This window comes from Pongo abelii, chromosome 3, assembly GCF_028885655.2.
Source record: "Pongo abelii isolate AG06213 chromosome 3, NHGRI_mPonAbe1-v2.0_pri, whole genome shotgun sequence".
Lineage (NCBI taxonomy): Eukaryota > Metazoa > Chordata > Mammalia > Primates > Hominidae > Pongo > Pongo abelii.
The window spans coordinates 32,633,573-32,657,407 of NC_071988.2; positions in this window are offsets into that span (position 1 = coordinate 32,633,573).

The window sequence follows — 23,835 nt, forward strand, 5'->3', positions numbered from 1 at the left end:
GCAACAGAAAACAGGCTTATGTGAGTTTTTCTCTTACATCCTTGATTTGAATTCTTAAGACAGAATGCTTTTATTAAATAATTAGAGAATCAAGTAGTAATTTTCAAGTATGTCAATTAATCGCAGTTTTTTACCCTAGTGAAAGTCAAATTTAATTACTAGTGACAAAATTAAACTGGAAAATTTGAAAAGAAAACTTGTATCTTAAATTTTTACACTTATTTCACTGATATCTGAATATATCACTACTTTAGCAGATGCAAATTCATCTCTAATCTGTCCATTCCATTTTTCTAGAGCTTAAAGCTCTGGAGTTCTTTAGCTGTTTCAAAAGATATATATATATAATGTTAATACCGATTTTATAAGCTACAAGTGGAATACATATCTTCTTTCAGATCTCCAAGGAAAGTTCCAAATACTGTACTTCTATTAATTAATAGTGATTAAAATAACACAATATAGAAAACTTTTTTAGTGAATGTCTAAAATCATAAGGTGTATTTATTTTATATATATATTATATATATATACACACATGTGCGTATGTATTTGTATGTGTGTGTGTGTGTGTGTTCATAGAAAGCATGGGGGGGTCTTGCTCTGTCACCCAGACTGGAGTACAGTGGTGCAATCATGGCACACTGCAGCCTTGACTTCCCCAGGCTCAGGTGATCCTTCTGCCTCAGCCCTGAGTAGCTGGAACTACAGGTGCACACCACCATGCCTAGCTAATTTTTGTGTTTTTCATAAAGCCAGGGTTTTGCCATGTTGCCCAGGCTGTTACATTATATTTTTACTCTGATATAATATACCTAAAAATTAATAATACAAATTAAATTAGAAACCCTCAAACATGAAAATTTTCTAAAAAGTTTTTAAATGTATTGTTTCAAGCAAGAAACTAAGTAAAATAAAACAGTATTTGGAATGTATACAAAATCTAAATACAAAGATGTGCCTCACTAGAAAAATCTATAACCTCATATATTTCATTCATAAGCAGGAAAGTTTATTAATTAGCATTTATCCTTGAGTTTATAAAATTATTTTTGAAATTAATAAAAAAGGAAGGGACGGGTAATAAAAACAAAAGTCAAAAATAAAAATCAAGCCCTTCAACTAGCTATAAAAATAAAAACAGATTACAGGAGAGGTGACAGCAACAAAATAAAGAAATAGGAGGTCCCCCACACATCTTTCTTGTAGCGTCAATAACTGGTAGCCATCCATGGACAAAAGTGCCTTGTGGAACTTTGGGATGCAGATAGGAAATTGTGAAACTCCAGTCGATCCAAGAATGATGAGAGCCATTTTGAGAAGATAGGTTCCCTTCCCAGGGTGTCAGGCATGCTGACTGTGGTCCTGAATACAGATCCAGAAATAGCCTCCTCCTTTTGTCAACTCAACTACAGCTCCTTTGAACACTGAAGTGGCCTCTACTTGTCCCCAGACCCTCTCAGCTGCAGTTTGGGAGCAGTCCTGAATAACCAAGAAACTAATGAGAGACATGTCTGTCCATGCTTCTGGAGGCAGACCCACATGTCTAAGGGTTGGAAGAATATTGTTCTAATGTTAATGCTACCTAAAGTGATTTACAAATTCAGTGCAATCCCTATCAAAATTCTAATGACATGTTTCAAGAAATAGAAAAAACAACCCCAGCATTTGTATGGAACCACAAAAGATCCTGACTAACCAAGCAATTAAGCGAAAAGAACAAAGGTACAGACATCAAACTTACTGATTTTGAACTATATTATAAAGCAATAGTATTTACAACAGTATGATACTGGCATGAATATAGACACATAGACCAATGGAACAGAATAGAAAGCCCAGAAATAAACCCAAGCATATATATTCAACCATTTTTTTAAAAAATGATGCCAAGAATGAAGAATATACGACTGAAAAAAGATAGAATATTCCATAATTGATGTAGGAAAAGCCAGATATCCATATGCAAAGTGATGAAATTGAACACTATTTTACACCGTGCACAAAAATCAATTTAAAACAGATTAAGAACCTAAACATAAGACCTGGAAGTGTGAAACTCCTAGGAGAAAACACAGGTCAAAATCTTCATGGCATTAATCTTCAAAATAGTTTCTTGGAGGCGACACCAATAGAACAAGCAACAACAACAATAAAAAATAGACAAGTGCAACTACATCAAACTAAAAAGCTTCTTCAAAAGAAGCAATCAAGAGAGTGAGAAGGCAACCTATAGAATGGTTGAAAATCTTTGCAAACCATTTATCTGATAAATGATTGAAAGTCTTCGCAAACCATTTATCTGATAAATGGTTAATATCTAAAATATTTAAGGAACACCTACATTTCAGTAGTTAAAAAAAAACACAAAACAACACAAAATACTTCACTTAAAAATAGGCAAAAGGACTGAATAGACATTTTTCCAAGGAAGACACACAAATAGCCAACAGGTATATGAAAGGTGCTCAAAAATCACAAGAGAAATGCAAATTAAAACCACAATGAGATAACATCTTACACCTGTTAGGGTGACTATTAATCAAAAACAAGTGTTGGCAAGGCTATGGAGAAAAGGCAATATTTATAGACTGTTGGTGGGAATGTAAATTGAAATAGTCATTGCGGAAAACAGTATAAAGTTTCCTAAAACAATTAAAATAAAACTATCATATGATCCAACAATCTTATTTTCTGGGCATATATCCAGTGGAAATAAAATCAGTACCTCAAAAAGACATCTGAACCTGCATGTTTATTGCAACATTATTCACAATAGCCAATATAGGACAACAACCTAAGTGTTCATCAACCAATGAATAGATAAAGGAAATGTGGGGGGTGGGGGGTGTGTGGTGTGTGTGTGTGTGTGTGCGTGTAATTACAGTCATTCAGCCATAAAGAGGATAATTTTGCCATATGAGACAACATGGATGCAACTGGAGAACTCTATGCTAAGTAATGTAAGTCAGACACAAAAAAACAAATGCTATAATACTATATAATCTTACTTATGCATGGAACATAGAAAGTCAACTTCATAGAAGCAGTGAATATAATGGTGGTTGGGGATAGAGAAAATGGGGAGATTTTTATTAAGGGTACAAAAATTCAGTTGTTCAGGATAAATAAGATCAGGGGATTTAATGTGGAGCCTGGTGACTATGGTTAATAATACTGTATTGGATACCTGAAATTACCTAAGAGAGTGGATCCTAAGTGTTCTCAGCACACACACATACAAAAGTGATTAACCATGTTAGGTGATGCTAATTAACTTTATAGTGATAATCATTTCATAATGTGCATGTATATCAAATTATTGCATTTACATCTTAAATGTATAAGATTTTCATCAAAAAATAACACTGGAACATGAGAAAATATAAAAATAATTATGTGAATTTAAAATAATATAAAAGAAAAGGCATATATCCTGAAAACTAAAAAAGGACTGAAGAAAATAGAAGAGATATGGGGTATATTTTAACAGTATATATACACACACACATACTATATATATATATACTATGTATAATATCTATACACACACCATATATATACTACATAATGTTAAAATATACCCCATATTAAGTTTCAATATATAACATTTCAACATATATATATATGTTGAAACCTATGCTAATTTGAAAATCTGAAAAAATTGTTAATATTCTCCCGCATAATTAAGTCATTTTTATGAATTGAGACGGTAAAAACATCAATAACATTTCGGTTTGTAGTAATTTTTTAAAAATAAATTATTTTTCTTTCCTAGAAGTTTTGGACATACTGATAATGCAGTTATTAAGTAAATATTGTATCGTACAGATGATTCAAAACAATTATTTGTACTTTAGTACAAATTTAGTGAATTTAGTGAAGTGTTATATGCTAATATTAAAAATTAGTAACTGGTTGTCAGGAGGGAGGCTCAGCCAGATGGTTGAATAGAACCCTCCAGTGATAATCCCCCATAAGAACACCAAATTGAACGACTATCCACACAGGGAAGCACCTTGAAAAGAACAGAACATCAGGTGAGCAATCACAGTACCCAGGTTGAACATTATATCAAGGAAAGAGGCACTGAAGGGGTAGGAAAGAGTCTTGAATTTCCTACATCACCCCTGCCCCATCCCCCAGCAGTGTCATGTGGTGTGGAGAAAATTATCTGTGTGTTTGGGGGAGGGAAAGTGCAATGATTGTAAAATTTTGCATTTTAGAACTCAGTGCTGCCCTGTCACAGTCGGAAGCAACACAGGGTACAATTCAGCTGGTGACCAATGGAAGGAGCATTTAGACCAGTCTTAGCCAGAGGAGAATTGTCCATATCAGTAGTGAGAGTCTGAGTTATGACTAGCCCTACCACCATGGGCTAAAGTACTCTGGAGTCCTAAATAAACTTAAGAAGCTGTCTAGGCCACAAGACTACAATTCCAGGACTAGTGCTGGTGCTGTGCTGGGCTTGGAGCCAGTGGACTTGGGTACATGTATGCCAGTGAAACACCAGCTAGGGTAGCCAAATGAATGCTTGTCACCCCTCTTCTAACTCCAGGCAATGCAGTTGAGGGCACCAAGAGAGAATCCTTCTGCTTGAGGAAAGGAGGAAGGAGAGTAAAGAGGACTTTGTCTTGCAATCTGGATACTAGCTCAGACACAATAAAATAAAGCACCCAGCAGAGTCCTGAATCCCCCATTCCAGGCACTAGCTCTTGCATGACATTTTTAGACCCACTTTAGGCCAGAGGAGAACTTGATGCCCTGAAGGGAAAGAGCTGGTCCTGGCAGCATTCATCATCTGCTGATTAAAGAGCCCTTGGCTTTGAAGAAAAGTCAACAGTACCCAGGCAGTAGTCCTCATGGCCCTGAGATGGTTGTAGCCATGGGGAGAGACTTCTGCATGAGGAAAGGAAAGGCAAAAGTAAAAAGTTGCCTTGCAACTTTAGCACCAGCTCAGCTGCAGTAAAATAAAGCGACAAGCAGCCTCCTAAAGTCCCCAATTCCAGGTCCTGGCTCCCGAATGGCACTTTTAGACCTACTCTAGGCCAGAAGGGAACCTGCTGCCCTGAAGAGAAAGACAGAGGCCAGGCAGGATTCATCATTTGCCTACTGAAGAGCCCTTGAGACTTGAATAAACAGCAGATGGGCCAGGAAATAATTTCTAAAAGACTTGGGCAAGACACAGTAATGTGCTAGATTCAGGTGTAAACTAGCACATTCCCAGTGTTGGTGACCATAGGAGTGTTTGTATCACTCCTCCCCCAACTCCAGGCATCATCAGCATGGAGAGAGAGACTCTGTTTGAAAGTAGGAAGAGAACATCAGAATCCACCTGTTAATCCAGGAAATTCTCCTGGATCTTACTAAGGATTACCAAGGCAATACTTCTCTGTGTCTGCAAGAGTCATGCCATTATTTGCCTTAGGGTGCCATCTAATGCAGATACAGCTGCAGTGACCAAAGACAGATCATAACACTCAATTCCCTTTGAATACTTGGAAAGCTTTCTCAAGAAGGATAGGAACAAATAAGCCCAAACTGCAAAGATTAGAATAAATATCTAGCTCTTCAATCCCTGGACATTGATGAACATCCACAAGCATCAATACCATCCATGAAAGCATGATCTCACCAAACGAACCAAATAAAGCACCAGTGATCAATCCTAGAGTGACAGAGACATATGACCTTTCAGATAGATAATTTAATTTATCTTTTTTGAGGAAGCCCAGTGAAATACAAGATAAAACCAAAAAGGAATTGAGAATTCTATCAATAAATTTAAGAAGAATATTTAAGTAATTTTGAGCAATCAAGCAGAAATTCTGGAGCCCAAAAAAGTGCAATTGACAAACTAAAGAATGCATCAAGAGTCTCTCAAGAGTAGAATAGATCAACTGAAATAAAGAATTACTGAGCCTGAAGACAGACTATAAATAAATGGGCAGAGAAGACAAAAGAAAACAGAATAAAGCATGCCTACAAGATCTAGAAAATAGCCTCCAAAGAGCAAGTCTAAGAGTTATTGGCTTTAAAGAGTAAGTAGAGAGAGATCAGCATAGAAAATCTATTCAACAAGTTAATAACAGAGAGCTTTCTAAACCCAGAGAAAGGTATCAATATTCAAATACAAGAAAGTTATAGAACACCAAGCAGCTTTAAACTTAATAAGACTACATCAAGACATTTAATAATCAAACTCCGAAGGGTCAAGGATAAAAGATCCTAAAAGCAGCAAGAGAAAAGAACCAACATATACAAAAGCTTTAATAAGTATGGTAGCTGACTTCTGAGTGAACACCTTACTGGCGAGGAGGGTGGCATGACATATTTAAAATGATGAAAGAAAAAGATTTTATGCTAGAATATTATATACTGTGTAAAATATTCTTCACACATGAAGGATAAATAAAGACTTTTTCAGACAAACAAAAGCTGAGCGGTTTTGCCAACACTAGACACGTCCTACAAGAAATGCTAATGAGGGTTATTCAATCTGAAAGAAAAGAATGCTAATAAGCAACAAGAAATCATCTGAAGGTACAAAATTCACTGGTAATAGTAACGGCACAAATACAGAATATTATAACACTTTAATTGTGGTGGGTGAATTACTCATATCTTGAGGAGAAATGCTAAAAGATGAACTTCTCAAAAATAATAACTTTTCAAGACATAAACAGTATAGTAAGATATAAATAGAAATTACAAAAATATAAAAGTGTGGAATTTAAAGTGTAAAGTTCTTTATTTTTGCTTGTTTCTTTGTGCAATCAGAGTCAAGTTGTCATCTGTTTAAAATAATGAATTTTAAGATGTTATTTGCAAGACTTATGGTAACCTCAAATCAAAAAACCTACAAGAGATGCACAAAAAATAAAAAAGCAAGGAATTAAAGCAAACAACCACAAAACAAATAGCAAAATAACAGTGGTAATTTTGTACTTACCACTAACATTGGATGGAAATGGACTAAACTCTCTAATCAAAAGACGGAGTAGCTGAAAGGTGAAAAACAAGTCCCACTGACCTGTTGCCTTTGAAAACACACTTTATCAGTAAAGACACACAGACTAAAAATAAAAGAATGGAAAAAGATAATCCTTGCCCATGGAAACTAAAAGAAAGCAAGAGTAACCATACTTATATTAGACAAAATAGATTTCAAGACAAAAACCATAAAAAGAGACAAAGAAGATTTTTATAGAATGATAAAGGGGCCAAGTCAGCAAGAAGATATAATAATTGTAAACATATATGCACCCAAAACTGGAACACTCATGTATATAAAGCAAATATTATTAGAATGGAAGAGAGAGACAGACCCCAATTCAATAATAGCTAGAGAGTTCAACATCCTACATTCAGCATTGGATGGATCGTTGAGACAGAAAATCAAGAAAGAAACATTGGGCTTATGCTGTACTATAGATTACATGAACTTAATAGATGTTTACCAAACATTTTACCCAATAGCTGCAGAATACACTTCTTCTCCTCAGCACATGGATTATTCTTAGAATAAGCCATATGTTAGACCACAAAGTAATTCTTAGAAATAATTTTTTAAAAATAAAATTATATGAAGTATCCTCTCTGATGACAATGGAATTAAACTAGAAACCAATAATAAGATAAATTTTGCAAACTATACAAGCACATGGAAATTAAATGCTATCATTTAATAAAATTTAACATCGCTCTTTGATAAAAAATAACCCTCAAACAACCATGTATAGAAGAAGCATAGCTCAACACAATAAAAGTCACTACGACAGACTCACAGCTAGTATCATACTGAATGGAAAAAAACTGAAAGCATGTCCTCTAAGATGTGGAACAAGACAAGGATGCCCACTTTCAACATTGTTATTCAACATAGTACTGGAAGTCCTAGCTACAGCAATCAAACAAGAGAAAGAAATAAAGAGCATCCAAATAAGAAAGGAAGAACTCAAATTGTCCTAGTTTGCAGAAGATATAATCTCATATTGAGAAAAACCTAAAGACTCCACCAAAAACTATTAGAACTAATAAATTCAGTAAAGTTGCAGTATACAAAATCAACATACAAGAATTAGTAGCATTTCTGTATGCCAATAACACACAATCTGAAAAAGAAATCAAGAAAGTAATTTCATTCACAATAGCTACCAATAAAATACACTACTTAGGGATAAACTTAACTAAAAAAGTAAAAGATCTCTTCAACAAAGAGTATAAAGCATTGATGAAATAAATGGAAGAAGACACCAAAAAATGAAATGATATTCTATATTCATGGAATGGAAGAATCAATATTGTTAAAATGTCTATGCTACCCAAAGCAATCTACATATTCACCTAATCTCTATCAAAATACCAATGACATCCTTCATAGAAATAGAAAAAAAAATCTTAAAATTTATATGGAACCGCAGAACAGCCAGACTAGCAAAAGCCTCCTCAGCAAAAAGAATGAAACTGGAAGAATCACATTACCTGGCTTCAGATTATACTACAGAGTTATAGTAACCAAAACAGCATGGTACTGGCATAAAAACAAATAGACCAATGGAACAGAATGGAGAACCCAGAAACAAGTCCATATATCTACAGTGAATTCATCTTTGGCAAAGGAACATGCATTTGGGAAAAAAGAGTCTCTTCAATAAATGGTGCTGGGAAAACTGGATATCCATATGCAGAAGAATGAAACTTGATCCCTATCTCTCGCCACATACAAAAATCAAATAAAAATGAATTAAAGACTTACATCTAAGACCTCAAGTTATAAAACTACTAAAATAAAATATTGGGAAAACTCTCCAGGACATCGTTCTAGGCAAAGATTTCTTGAGTAATACCCCAAAAGGATAGGCAGCCAAAGCAAAAACGGACAAAAGGGATTACTTCAAGTTAAAAGTTCCTGCTCTACAGCAAAAGAAACAATCTACAGAAAAATATTCTCTGGGGAAGAGACAACCCGCAGAATGGGTGAAAATATTTGTAAACTACCGATCTGACAAGGGATTAATAACCAGAATATATAAGGAGTTCCAATAACTCTACAGGAATAAAACAAACAACCCAATTAAACTTCGGCCTAGGCTCCAGCTTTGGCTCTAGCATGGGCTCCAGCTCTTTCAGCCGCACCAGCTCCACCAGGGCTGTGGTTGTGATGAAGATGTACATCCGCGACGGGAAGCTGGTGTCCGAGTCCTCTGACGTCCTGCCCAAGTCAACAGCTGTGGCAGTTCCTCCTAGCCTGCCTCTCCTGCAGCTGCCCCAGAGCCCGGGAGGGAGGCCGCTGTGCAAGGGAGCACAGGGAACAGGAGTCCCACCTGAGGCTCAGCCCTAGCCCTCAGCCCACCTGTGGGGGCGTTACTGGCTGGGGACCCCCCTTGCCCAGGCGTCCAGCTACAAAACAATTCAATTGCTTTTTTTTTTTTTTTTTTGGCCAAAATAAAACCTTAGCTAGCTCGGCAAAAAAAAAAAAAAATGCAAAAGATCTAAAGATCTGAAGATCTGAATAGATATTTCTCACAGAAAACATACAAATGGCATCCAGGCATATAAAAAGGTGCTCTACATCATTGTTCATAAGGGAAATCCAAGTCAAAAATACAATGATATGTCATCTTAAGTCAGTCAAAATGGCTTTATCCAAAAGACAGGTAATAACAAATGTTGGCAAGGATGTGTAAAAAAGGGAACCCTTTTACACTGTTGGTGGGAATTCAAATTAGTACAACCACTGTGGAGGACAGTTTAGAGGTTCCTCAAAAAACTGAAAAGAGAACTACCATATGATTCAGCAATCCCACCACTAGGTACATACCCAAAGGAAAGGAAATTAATTTACCAAAGAAGTATCTCCACTCTCATGTTCATTGTAGCATTATTCACAGTAGCCAAGATTTGGAATCAAAATTTTAACTGTCCACTAACAGGTGAATGGAAAAACAAAATGCGGTACATATACAAAATGGAGTACTACTCAGCCATAAAAAGAAAAATATCCTGTTATTTGCAACCTTATGAATAGAACTGGAGAACATTATGTTAAGTAAAATAAACCGGGCACATAAAGTCAAACTTCATATAATGTCATGCATTTGTGGAAGCTAACAATTAAAGCAATTAAACTCATGGAGCTAGGGAGTATATTAATGGTTAGGAGAGGCTGGGATGAGTAGTGGTGGTGAGGAGGTGGGGATGGTTAATGGGTGCAGAAATACAGTTAGATAAAGTAAATAAGATCTAGTATTTGATAGCACAACAGGATGACTACAGTGAACAATAATTTATGGTACATTTAAAAATAACCGACTATATTGGAAAGTTCATAACACAGAGAAATGATAAACGCTTGAGGCGATGCATAACATATTACCCTGATGTGATTATTACACACTATATGCCTATATAAAAATATCTCATGTACCCCATAAATATATACACACAGAAGAATTAAAAATTAAAATTAGTAATTGTCCTTCATACAATTACCATTTAGAAAATATGATAGAGGCAAGTGAGCTAACTTACATCAAAACCTACAACAACAAAAAAAATAAAATGCAGAAAAATTTTATAAGAAATATAATACCTATACCCAAAAATAATAAACTGACTTAAAACTATGTTTGGGGGCAATAAAATGGACAAACATACCAAAGATAACTTTGCAAATATTAATGCAAAACAAATATTCTCAGACCAAAAATTTTAGACTACATAAATGAATTCCCAATATGTGTTAGATATGTAAGAATGACTGAAAATTTAGAAAGCACAATAATCTTAACAAGGAAGTTTTTCCTATACAAATATTAATAAGTTTTAGAAATTTCATTTTTAAAATAATGTGATTCTGATGAAAAAATAAAAAGTTAGATTGAGGGGAAATAAACTAAATGAGATATAATCATTAAAATTAATGTTACAATATATTAATCTGTGCATAAAGGTACTGACTAAATAGTGACCAGAAGACTGATTAGCTTTTTAATCTGAAATAAATCTTCATTTTATACAAATAATTTTAAAATTTAAAATGTTAGCAACAATTTTTTTTTTTACTATATATAGTAGTGTGTCACATAACATTTTGGTAAATAATGAATCACATGTACCATTGTGGTCCCATAAGTTTATAACACATAATTCTACTGTATCTTTTCTATGTTTAGATACACAAATATTTAAATATTTACTACTGTGTTATAATTGGCTACCGTATTCAGTACAGGAACATGCTCTACAGGTTTATAAGATAGGAGCAATAGACAATACCATATAGTCTAGGTGTATAAGTAGCAGGCTACACTATCTCAGTTTGTCTAAGTACTCTATGATGTTCACGTGACAATGACATCTCCTAACAATGCATTTCTCAGACCTTATCCCTGTCATTAAGCAACAAATGACTGTATTCCTCTTATAATATGTATACAAAATGAAATTACATAAAATAAATCTTTACCCTTTTAAATAACTTTTTAAAGACGTTTTGATTTACCTTTTATGACTATATGGTTCGTAAGTGTATTTGTTACCTATACATTATTTAGCCACATCAGAATAACAGAGTCCTAAGTAAAGAATAAATATCAGCAAACTCTTCTAGTGTTGACAGTGTTACAAAAGCTACAAAATATGAGAATCTAAAGATGTTTTCTTGGTATAACAAAATGTTTTGACTTTATATTCACTGATATTCTGTTAATGAGACATGTACCAAATGCTGATTTCTCTGCTACTTTTCAGATAGCATTTGCCATTAAACTGTTAATAATGATATTTTTTTTTTACCTAAAGGAATATTAGGTTTGTGGATTTTCTCAAGTTATTAAGCAAGGGTATGTCTTCTCTTTCCTTTTCTCTGCCTCCCTCCCTCCCTCTCTCCTTCTTTCCCTCCCTCCCTCCCTCCCTTTATCCAATGGATTATAAATCTCTTTCCTTTCCTTTCCCTCCCTGACTTCCTCCCTCCCTCCCTCCCTTCCTTCCTTTCTTCCTTTCTTTCTCCAATGGGTTATGAATCTTTCTTTTATGGAAGATTTTATACTGAAATAAATAGACTTTACATGAATAGAAGACAATTCTACATTAAGTTTTTGTCTTGCTGTAATTTTTTCCATGAATTGTTTGAAATTGCTCATGACAGCAAGCTAGAAACCACTACATGGTTAGAGGTAGTGGCTAATGGAGAGAAAGAGGGAAGACAAAGAGAGCATATGGAAAGCAATATAATTCTGATACCAGCATATTTCACAAAAAATGTGAACTAACCTATACATTTATATTTTTGATTTGTATTCTTCACTCTATTGTAAACCTTCTTCCCCCAGTGAGGGAAAGTATATATATTTAAGATAAATTACTTAATATCATAGAGAGGAGTGTAAACCCCAGGTAGTTTTTCTTGAAATCTGTTATTGAAAATTAATATGTTACAGATAGGCATTAATTTTTCTAAGGCCATGGATAATTTACATAGCATCTTATATATATTTATGTGTGTGTATGTATATATTTAAATACACACACATATAGATATATAAGATGCTATGTAAATATACATACATACATACACACACACACGTACATATGATAAAGAAAACTAACAGGAGCTAAAGTAATATAATTGTTAAGAACCAGAGGAGAAGATATGATGAAAGTAAAGGGATGATAATTTGATGCACATCTTTGCACCCAAGAGACAGTATTAGTCACTCTGTAGAAGACAATATTGTGAAAGTTATTTCAAGTGAATATTGATAGAAATAAGTTTTTTCTTTAAAAATGAAAATTAGTGTATATCTTCTAAACAAAGAGTTAACACAATTGTAAGATATTCAGAAAAGTCATTAATTTGATGATGTATTTTTAGCCTTTTAAATAAAACCAAATATAATTTGGTCAAACCAGTGAATTATAGAGTAAATCAATAATCAGATGAAGGCTTCATATATGAATTATTTAAACTGATTTATTTGCTAATGGATTAATTTTACTGTAGTTCATGGGCACAAAATTGATCAGCTTCAATAGGCATAAATTTTAATTGGACAAGTGAGGTATGCCACAATAAAAAATTAAAATGTACTTGCATGCATACCTGACATGCAGCACACATATAAATATTCATGTTAACACCATACATGCAGATAAGAGAAGAACCTGTAAACTTTACTTCAAGGCGTACATTTTGAATTAGAAACTTCTTTTTTTTTTGAGACGGAGTCTCAGTCGCCCAAGCTGGAATGCAATAGTGCGATCTCGGCTCACTGCAACCTCCGCCTCCCAGGTTCAAGCAATTCTCCTGCCTCAGCCTCCCCAGTAGCTGGGATTACAGGCACGTGCCACCACCATAATTGATAATAACTTTTTTTATTATATTAGCTCTTTTGCTAGTTACATGACTGCACTTTTTTTGAGGTAATGTTAGCAATTCATTTATAACTTACTAAGTTTGAGATAACTGTTAGAAAATCAAGAAAATACATTGTCCTAATAGTAATTTTGTATGTCATAATGAAGAAATTTCCTGCATAGAGATAAAATTATATGAAATTATGGGTATTTAAAGAATATAAGGCCATGTGTAGAACATGGGAGTGAGTGATCATAAGAAAAAGTTTCCAAGACTGAGTCATAAGACAGTCTAATGTCCAAAGTTGAATTTGTGAAATGCACACAGAAAAAATACTCAGAATGAACAGATAATAAGACAAGAAAATCCAGTAAGTTTAAAGTCTGGAATGCCCTGTTTTTTTAAAGTGTTTTACAAAGTGATTTCCATTGGATCTAGCAATATAGAAGTAATGATAAGCTCAGTGAAGTAAAATACATTGAAGCAATCAGAGAGAAGACTGCCTGGATTGTGTTCATAACAGAATGGAAGAGAGCAAAAATAGAAACATCCATTGTAGAAGAATATTTTAAGAGTTTTACAGTAGAGAAATGAAGAGGAAGTGAGAGCTGCAAGTGAAGTCAGGAAATGTTTGGTTTTGTTCTTGAGGTTGCATAAATTTAAAAAGTTCTTAAATGTTGAAAGGATTCATTTAGTGAAAAGGAAAAAGTTGATGAAAAAGGATGGGAAAAGGGAAACTACTAGAGTAATGTCCTTAAGTGCAAGAATGGATGTCATCTAGTGAACTAGTAGAGTGTTTGACCTTTGAACAAAATCCAGACAGTCCATCCATAGTAATAAGGGAAATCAAAGTACACAGACAGAGATACCAAGTAAGTGTTAGATATGGTAGTGGTAGCTTTTGGAATTTGTTGCCCTGCTTTTTTTTTCTGTTGTATCAGTGAATTAGGAAGCAAGACATCTACTGACAGTAAGGTTAGGGGAAATAGTGTCGAAGATTTTAGAAGAGATTTAGATTTTAGAAACAAACAAATATTATAAGAGAGGGGGATAGTGATGGACAATAAAATGTAGGATGAACAGAAACATTAAGAGCTTTAGAATTGTTGGTCATTAATTTACTTGGAAACAGTCTGCATTTTTGTTTTCTTTTTTTCTACAGCCACATTGAGCTAGTGCCAAAGAGAGTAGGATAATAGTAACTGTGAGGTTGTTTTCCTAAATGAATAAAATGAAAGGACATAGGGAAATGGAATTTAAGATGAAAATGACAGATGATGAGATTTATGACGTGCAAAGACAGAAGTGAAATAGTGAAGTGAAGCTACTGACCGACTGAAAAACTGGCAGCATCAATGGATTAAATCCTCATAAAGGAAGACACTCACAGAAGTGAGGATACTAGAAGGGATCATCCAGAAAAATAGTTGCTGAGGATGTGAAACTACTCTTGAGATTGAGACTGCCGAGATGTTGCAGTTACTGGTATCCAACACCACCTGTGGTATGACTAGCAAAGTAAGTGATTGAGTTTTATGTTTCTCCACTACTAGAACATTAGCACAATAGCACAATGTATATACATATATATATACATGTATATACACACACACACGTACACACACAATTTCCTTAAAATCCTGGAACAAGGTAATGGCTCAATTAAAAAAAAAGTTCCATGAGTTAATAAATGAGAGAATACATATATGATAATAAGCGTCAAGACTGATTAATATTAACTTAAAATTTTCTCTGGTTTTCACTTAATATTGAGAAAGCTTTTAATCACAGAACATGGGTCTACTATTAAAATGTCAATGTTATAATAGGCAAAGACTACTGGAAACAGTCCTCTTGTTAAACAAATTGTGTGTATCACCTCTGGCAGCAAGAAAGAACACATAACATGGGGAAACATGGTATCCTGAAAACAGGGTGTTAGCAAGAACCTGGTAAAGTACTGAAGTTTTTGGTGGGTGATTTGGAGGGGATTCTAAAGAATCAGAAGTTTGCCCTAAATTGCATGCTGTTAGAAGGGGATGGGAGGTTTGGAAATGTGTATTTCATTACAGCTTTGCCTTATGTTCTCTCTCCTAATTGCAACTTTGCATCAGTCCATTTGCTATTATGTTTTTAATGTACTATTTTTTTCCTGGGAGATGTCTTATAAGAATATCGTAACTTTTACCTATTGAACATTGCAAAAATTAGTTCAAAGATAGTTTTAAAAGTTTCTGATTGGCTGGGCATGGTGGCTCACACCTGTAATCCCACTACATTGGGAGGCCGAGGTGGGTGGATCCCTTGAGGTCAAGAGTTCAAGACCAACCTGGCCAACATGATGAAAGCCGTCTCTAGTAAAAAAAAAAAAAAAATACACACACACTCACAAAATTAGCTGAGTGTGGTGGCACACACCTGTAATCCCAGCTACTCAGGAGACTGAGGCAGGAGAATCTCTTGAACCCAGGAGGCAGAGGTTTCATGAGCCGAAATTGTGCCACTACACTCCAGCCTGGGCGATGGAGGGAGACTCAGTCTCAAAGAAAAAGCAAAAAACAAAAACACAAACAAAAACTGACAAAAGACGATTTGTTGCAATAAAGTACAAAATTATAAACAAGACCTAAGGCTATCCAAAGTAAAGATTACATCATGCCTGCAGGGCGTCAATTTTGCTAAACAGGTTGTTTTGACTGACTCTAAGATTGCATACTTAACTTAAACATTCCTCTCTGCTGACTCCTAGTTGTAGACAAGAGACTTACTGCTTTAACCAACTGCAAATTAAGAATTTCTGAATTCACCTATATCCTATCAGCCCCTACTTCCTGATATCATGCCCTTTCCAACTGAACCAGTGTATATCTTCCAAGCATTGTTTAATGCCTTTGCCTATAACTCCTGCCTCTCTAAAATGTATAAAACCAAGTTGTAATCTAACCACCTTGGGCTCCCTTTCTCAGGACTCCTTGAGCCTGTGTTTCCCTGGGCTATGGTAATTTTTATTGACTCAAACTAAACCCCTTTAAAGTATTTTAAAGAGTTTGTTTTTATCATGAACATCCTGTGGAGCACATGTGGTTGGTTCAGCGTAGTTCAAGGGGTAAACTCTAACAGATCGTATTCATACTCCACCCAATATTTTATATGCTTGTCTGTGTTTACCTATGGCTGTACTTAACTTAAACATTCCTGTATATTAAGTATGTTTCTGGCACTATGTCTCCTTTCCTTTTCAAGAACCTGTGTTTCTCTTATTTACTGTCTGGAAGTATTTTCCAGCACCATATTATTTTGTACAGTTGCATTCAGATAAAATCCTTAAATATGGAATTTCCCTCCGACAATGAAGGATGGAAGTTATTGAATATATATTCCACCTCCCAAGCCCTTTAATAGAATGAATCCAAGATTTATCGCACACGGTTTCTCAGAGTTGCTAACAGACTGAATTCTGGTTGAATGATTGTTCATGTATATTAATAAAATATGTATTTTATTGTGTTTCTCTTTTTATCTTACTTTGCCTGTTTCTCTGCTTTTGTTTTCTGGAATCATATCCAAAATCAACTAAATGAATCCAAGTTCTTGACTCAATTTCTACTATAGAAGAAAACCTAAACTAAGACAAAATCAGTACAAGTCAATTTGAAAACAAAAGGGGGAGTGGGTGGGTGGATATTTACCTAATTATGTGAAGGATGGCAAGGAGTCTACAAGTTGAGAAATGAGGAGCAAAGTATTCCTGTTAAAGAAATCAGTTTATGAGAAATTAGTGAGTTGTAAAAAAAATTACAAAAAAGAGAGAATATAACAGAAACTGATAGCAAACCAATGTGGTTTTATTATAGTGATTGGTGGGGAGATTGACAGAAGATTTTAGAGAACTAGACAGAGGCTATAGTAATGGTTTTGAGTTTTGAATTAAATTAAATAGAAAAATCTTTGCACATTTATAAGCACAGGAAATAAATAAGAAATTATAATACTTCCTGATGTTCTGCAATCCACCAGGAAAGATTAAATTGATAGGGAATCCAAGAAAAGTTGTTTTAAGCTTGAATAGATAGCAGTTGGTTTGGGAGTAAATGTATATGCTGAGGAAGAAAGTGGTGTTCCAGAAACGGAGAGGAAAAACAGACATTTCTCAATATGTGAACAATAGGAGTATAAATTGGCCAATCTCTGGGAAAAGACAACACAGTTAAAATGTAAAATACACATAGTCTTTCACCCATTTTTAGTAATATATGTATATGCATGTGTATATATCACTCTATTATATACTATTTATGTAATATATTTACATATTTGTGATAAACATGGAATGTATTTAAATATATAATATGTATTATATATATTTATATACTTATAGAAACAAAAATTTTATATATACATGCATATATTGCTTATAAATTTGTGGAATAATGCATGCACAAGAGTATTCATTGAAAAGTTTTAAAGAGCATAAAACCAGAAACAACCCATATGGTCAAACTCCTATAGATTATGAGACATTTATAAAATGGTATATTATTCAGTCATTACAAAGGAAAACAAAACTGATCTATGTTGATCCCGATTATATTACCTGAAAAAAACAAGGGACAGAAAGTTTTGTAGTTTTCTGTCTTTCATATAATATCCTATGTTATCTAGCACATATAAAATGCAAACTTTAATAAACTCATTAGTTAATTTCAGCATTATTTACTGTTTCTATGAGAAGAACTCTCACACCAAGAAATAGAGCAGTGAAAAATTTACCAAACTGTAGCCTACTGTTTTGTATTAGTAGTAACGTTACAGATATCAAAAGCATTGTGTCTTACAAGATTCTACCTCTTTTAATTTTAAAATGACCTGTTGAATTTTAAGTCAACAGAATTTTGACTCCATACTCTATTTTTATCATTTTTAACTATGGGGTTTTGTTGATTATTCTGCCTTCATTCTCTTAGGTTTTCTTTCATTTTGAAGTTTCTATTGTGAAAGGAAAATATCTTGGGCCCCTTCAAGCTGGGACCTACTCAAGACAAATCTGCCTCCCACTCTATTCAAAATCATTCCTCTGCTCACAGAGATAGATGCATATTGTGATTGCCTCTCTTGGAAAAACTTATCAGAAACTCAAAAAATGCAATTCATTTGTATTTCACTTACCTGGAGGCCCCCTTGGGGAGCAGGATTGGGAGCCTTGCTTTGAGTTGTCCCCGCCTTCCTGGATGGAACTAATGTACTATTTACATATATTAATTGATATCTCATGTCTCTATAAAATGTATAAAACCAAGTTGTGCCCTGATCATCTTGGGCACATGTCCTGAGACTGTGTCACAGGCATGTCCTCAACCTTGGCAAAATAAACTTTCCAAATTAACTGAGACCTGTCTCAGATTTTCTGGTTTCACATTTTGGTAATCACAGAGGGATTCTGAGTGGAGATGCTCCTGACTTTTGACAAATCTCCTATTGGTGCTTGGTACCAACATGAGCTAACTTCATCATTCAAACCAATAGGAAAAATTGCTGAGGTCTGGGAGCACTCCCTCCAGAGAATCCCTGATCTCCCAAAATTTGGTCCAGATTTAAAGCTTTTTTTGCTGCATAACTCCTCTTTTTTTTTTTTTGGAGTTTTACTTGCTTCCAACTCAATGAAGCCAAGTTTGTCAGGCTTCCATGATGATGGAAGGTAAGTAACACCTTTACAGAGCTTGAGCTCTCTTCCAACAGGGAAAATGAGATTTGTTTATTGTTTGTTTGTTTGTTTTTTGCTTCTAGGATGGTAGAGAGCAGTCGTCAGCTTGAGATGCATCCCTAGGTAAGTAACTGAATTGGGGTTTGTCTTGCCTACAGTTAAGATTAACAACCACGTGGTCTTAATTTCTTCTTACCATTAGAGTGCTCAGTGATCATATTGTTGGGTTTTTTTTGTTGTTTGTTCTCATCTGAAATTGTTGTTTAAGGATCCTAATTCTAGTTCAAAGGTGCAGTCTAAAGGATCTTCTCTATTGCTTTTTCTCCCAAATTTGATCTTAATTTGGTTTGTTTGTGTGCATTTAAATAAGGAACTGAAATGTTGTTTTTATATGTTAATGAAAAGCTGGGTTTTCTCAGCTCCCAAGAGAAAGGTCATTTTGCTTCTATCAGCCAAAAGGCACCCCTGGGTGACTGGGGTCTCATGGGAGTGTGTGTCGGGTTGACACCCCACAACATGCAGCAGCCCTGCAGGGAAAACCACAGCAAAAAATTAATTTAAGAATGGTTTGTCCAGGAAACACATATAAGGTCTGATCAGTCACCCAGTGTTTTGAGCCCTCTGTGAGGTCATAGACCTTTGGAGAGAAAAACTGAGGCAAGTAAAAGGGTGGAAACGACTCAATGATGACATACTGTGGAGTCCTGCCCACAAACAGCACATAGCGATTCACCACACAAAAACCCTAGACCACAGTTCAGTTCCTCCTTTTAAGAAAAAAAAAAAAAGCAGAAACAAATATCTAAGATGAGGAGAAGACAAGGAGAATGACCCCCTTTGGAGCACTCCATAGGTTTAATGGCACCTCTACTTGCCAAAATTTATGGAAAATATAAATAATGTCATCTTTGTGAACATTTACGTTAAGGAAAAAGAGCCCTAAGTTAAACCTGCAAACTGTAGAGTTCCCAAGTCCTCTTTCGCTCTATTTTTTCTTTTCTGCCTGCTCTGAATCCGCTGCTATCTTTCTATTAAGATAAAAACCACTATTTAGATTCAACAAGTTCTTTTTGCAATCTGGTAAACTTGTACTTATCTCATGGCTAAAAGTTCTGAAGTAAAAGCTATGGGATATTTGTGTGTGTGTATGTGTATGTGTGTGTGTTTATATTTTAAAGGCCTTTATAATTTATATAATCAAAATTTTTTCTCTCTGCAGCTTATACTGTAAATTTTGCTATTTGACTTCCACCTGAGTTTCTTCCTATAATATGCAAATTTAAGCCTGTTTAGCTAACAACTGCCCAAGGTTACAAAACAGGTTATCAAGAATCTGAAAGTGGAAGATAAGAAAATTTAAAAAAGGTTTTTATGAATCTACAAAATGTACTCCTATTGGCATGCCTAATAGGTCTATGTATTTCTATGTTGTGTACACAATGTTTCACTACTAAAACAGCTGTAATTGGCTTAAAAAATAAAAGCACTTAAATCAGATACTAAAAGAGAAAAGACTAGTCAATGCTTTTTCAAGTTTATGTAACTTAAGTCAAATCTTTAATAAATAAGCTACCTTTAAAATTATTGGTAAAGTAATATTAGAAATGTCTTAAGAATTGCCAGCATACGTTTTTGTTTGCATTTATTAATCAAACTATTTTATACTTATCCCTGCCAAATACTTTAAGGTGTCAAAATTTAGCACAGGGTTTACAAAACTATAAACCCAGCCCAATACAGAATGATCTTTGCTTGTGTAATTTATAACAAATAAGACATTGATATAGGTTTAAAGAAAATAGCTTCATCTTAAATTTAGTAAGATTACCATAACTTATAATCTTGTGGTTTAGGCAGTTTGGTCCACAGGCAATAAGGAGGTTTGTTTTGGGAAAGGACTGTTATAGTCTTTGTTTCAAACTAAACTATAAAATAAGTTACTTCCAAAGTTAGTCCAGCTTATGCCCAGAAATGAATAAGGACAGCTTGGAGATTAAGAGCAAGATGGAGTCATTTAGGTCAAATCATTTTTCACTGTCTCAGTTATAATTTTGCAATGGTGGTTTCACAATTTTAAATCATAACTACCACAATTTTCATAAATAATCTAGGTAAACAATAAAAATAAAATAATTAGGTAAATGTAATGGGACAAATACTTGTAGACAAACTGGTCATAATTTATAATATAAAATTATATTAAATTAAATAATAGATATTTCATTATTTGGGTATTTTTCAATAAATATATTGCAGGAAAAATTCTTGCCAGAAAAAAAGTGTGTTCTTAAAAAAAAAGTGAACATGTTTTGTCTAATTCAAAGCTTAAAGCTTATGTACTAAACAAGGTAAAATGAACCAGAAAATAAAAAGAGATATAAAGAATGTTATAAAAATAAAGAGGTTTTCTTTAGTAATAAGAAAGCTGAAAATGAAATAATTTTATAGAGAAAGAATCTTGCATAAAATATTTAGACCTAAAATAAAATGACTGGTTGTTTAAGAAGGAGGGATGTTCAGGACAAATCAGAAAGTCAAAGCATGTCATGAGTGGTTGGTGTAAGTCACAATGAGAGGATTTATATATAAAAATAAAACTCAAAAGCTTTAATATGATCAAGTTGTCACATTATGAATAGATTTTAGTTTGGCTAGGAAAAAAATCCAGGTAATTTTTTAAAAAAATAAAGTTATTACATCCATGCATCTTCCTGTATGTGCCTTTAAAGTCATTGTGACATCAAATTACAGGGCTCTAACTACTGAATCTAAAAAGGAGAACAAGTCCTGATAAACCTTAAACACTGACATCAATTAAAGACTCATCTTCAAGCCCCACAGAAGATGCCAATCAAAATAACTGTTTCTGAGACACAGGGCAAGAAATTCAAGCTATTCAATTCCTCGAGGTGCAGGGACTATAGTGAAAGAGGTGGGTGTGTAACATGGTAAGGGCCAATTTTGAAAGATAAAATAAGTTTAATTTCCCTATAAATTGATCATTAATGTCAAAGGCAAACTGATGCAAGGCCAGCATATGGGCCTCTGTGTTAGATTAACAAGGTTTTCTTTAAGTATCAACTAATTCCTTAATAAAGATTACAAATGTTGTAAAAGGCATGGTCAATATTAAAATTTCATAGATTCTTTATAAAATTTTGAAAAACAAATTTAATTGGCTTCTTGTTGTTTTTATTAGCACTTCTTGTTTGGAAAATTAAGTCTCCTCTCTCAAAGAATAAAGATTTTTGCCTTTTTTGGAAATCTTTGAGTTATCATTTGGGTTAAATGAATGACTTATGTTACAATGACCTGTGATCCTATTTTGTAATATCAAGTGTTTAAAACCTTTGATATTTGATAAACTTTCCAAAATCAAATTATAAATTATGAAATTTGTCTGACCTAATTAATCCTTTAAGATATTAAGTTTCCTAAAATAAGAAGAAATGACTTATTTGGTACAAAAATTTTAGAGGAAGCATTGTCAAATATCAGATGGTATTGGGTTTTCTTTGGGCTGTATTTGCATAAATATGTTATTGGTATGTGTTCCAAAATTATGAGAAATTCCTATTATTCTGATATAACTTAGTTTACATAATCAGTAATAATCATAATTGTTATGTTAAAATTATTGTGTGCTATAGAGGTTAACAAATTTCCTTGACAATTTTGTCTTTGACTATGGCTGCCCTAAAACTTTTGTCATTCATGGACAATTGTTTTGTTTTGATCCTCTTTTGAAGGTGGTAAAACTCTAACAGGTGCTCTTAAATGCAAGCTTCTGACAACTTTGGTGATTGTGACATAAGAACAGAGGAAAATTTTCAGAACTTATGAAGAGCTGAAATGTTCATGAATATCAAGCAGAACAGGAATTAACAGCATGAGCTGAACTAATCTTTTTGACTTTTTGCTTAAACTGTTTGCTGATCCTCTGCTTTGTTTTTTCAGAGTCTAAAAGCTTTTCTTTTGAGCTATTGACAATTTTTAACAATTCGGTATACTCCTATGAACAAAATTTGGAGTATATTTGTTTGTCTCCACTTGATTTCTCCAGAATTTAGAAACTATTTGTGAATATTTTTAACTTATGGCAATACAGTTATTTCCATAAGTGCAAAAGGAATTTGTTTTTATTTGTAACAGGGCAACATTGGAGAAACTGGTTATTTTACCAAGGCTTTGACTGGAATGGTGTGCTTTCCTTTAAGGAACCAAACTTGATTTATGGAGCCAATAAAGCCCTTGGAAAAATTGGCCTCATATTTTGTGTACATAGTCCATATACAGGGTTTCTGACCTGTGGTAAGTAAAGAATGTCACTTTTTTGACAGGCCCAGATTCCTCAGGTTTATTTTGGAGCTTCAAGAGGAGAGGAAATTCACCAAACTCATAGGTATTTAATGACACAAATTCATAGCTGGACTCAGTTTCAAAAAGTCTTATCTGAGATCCTTCCTATGGAACAAGTTCCATCAAAGCCCATTTAAAAGGCTATGTAAAAATAATTATTCTTGCTGCACATGTACAAATACTTAGACCACGTATAATAAACCAAACCAGTCCTACCATTATTTGTCTTTAGTAAAAATGGGAAACTGGAGACAGAAGAAATATGTTTCAAAACTGTAGTACATCTGCTGTTAGATACTAATCTTGCCTGAAGTTTTCAATTTTTATTGTTTTCTACAGTTTGAACTGAATTCCAACTTTTCTTGGCTACAAGTCTTCAAAATAATGTTTTTTTCCTAATTTGGACTAAAACTAA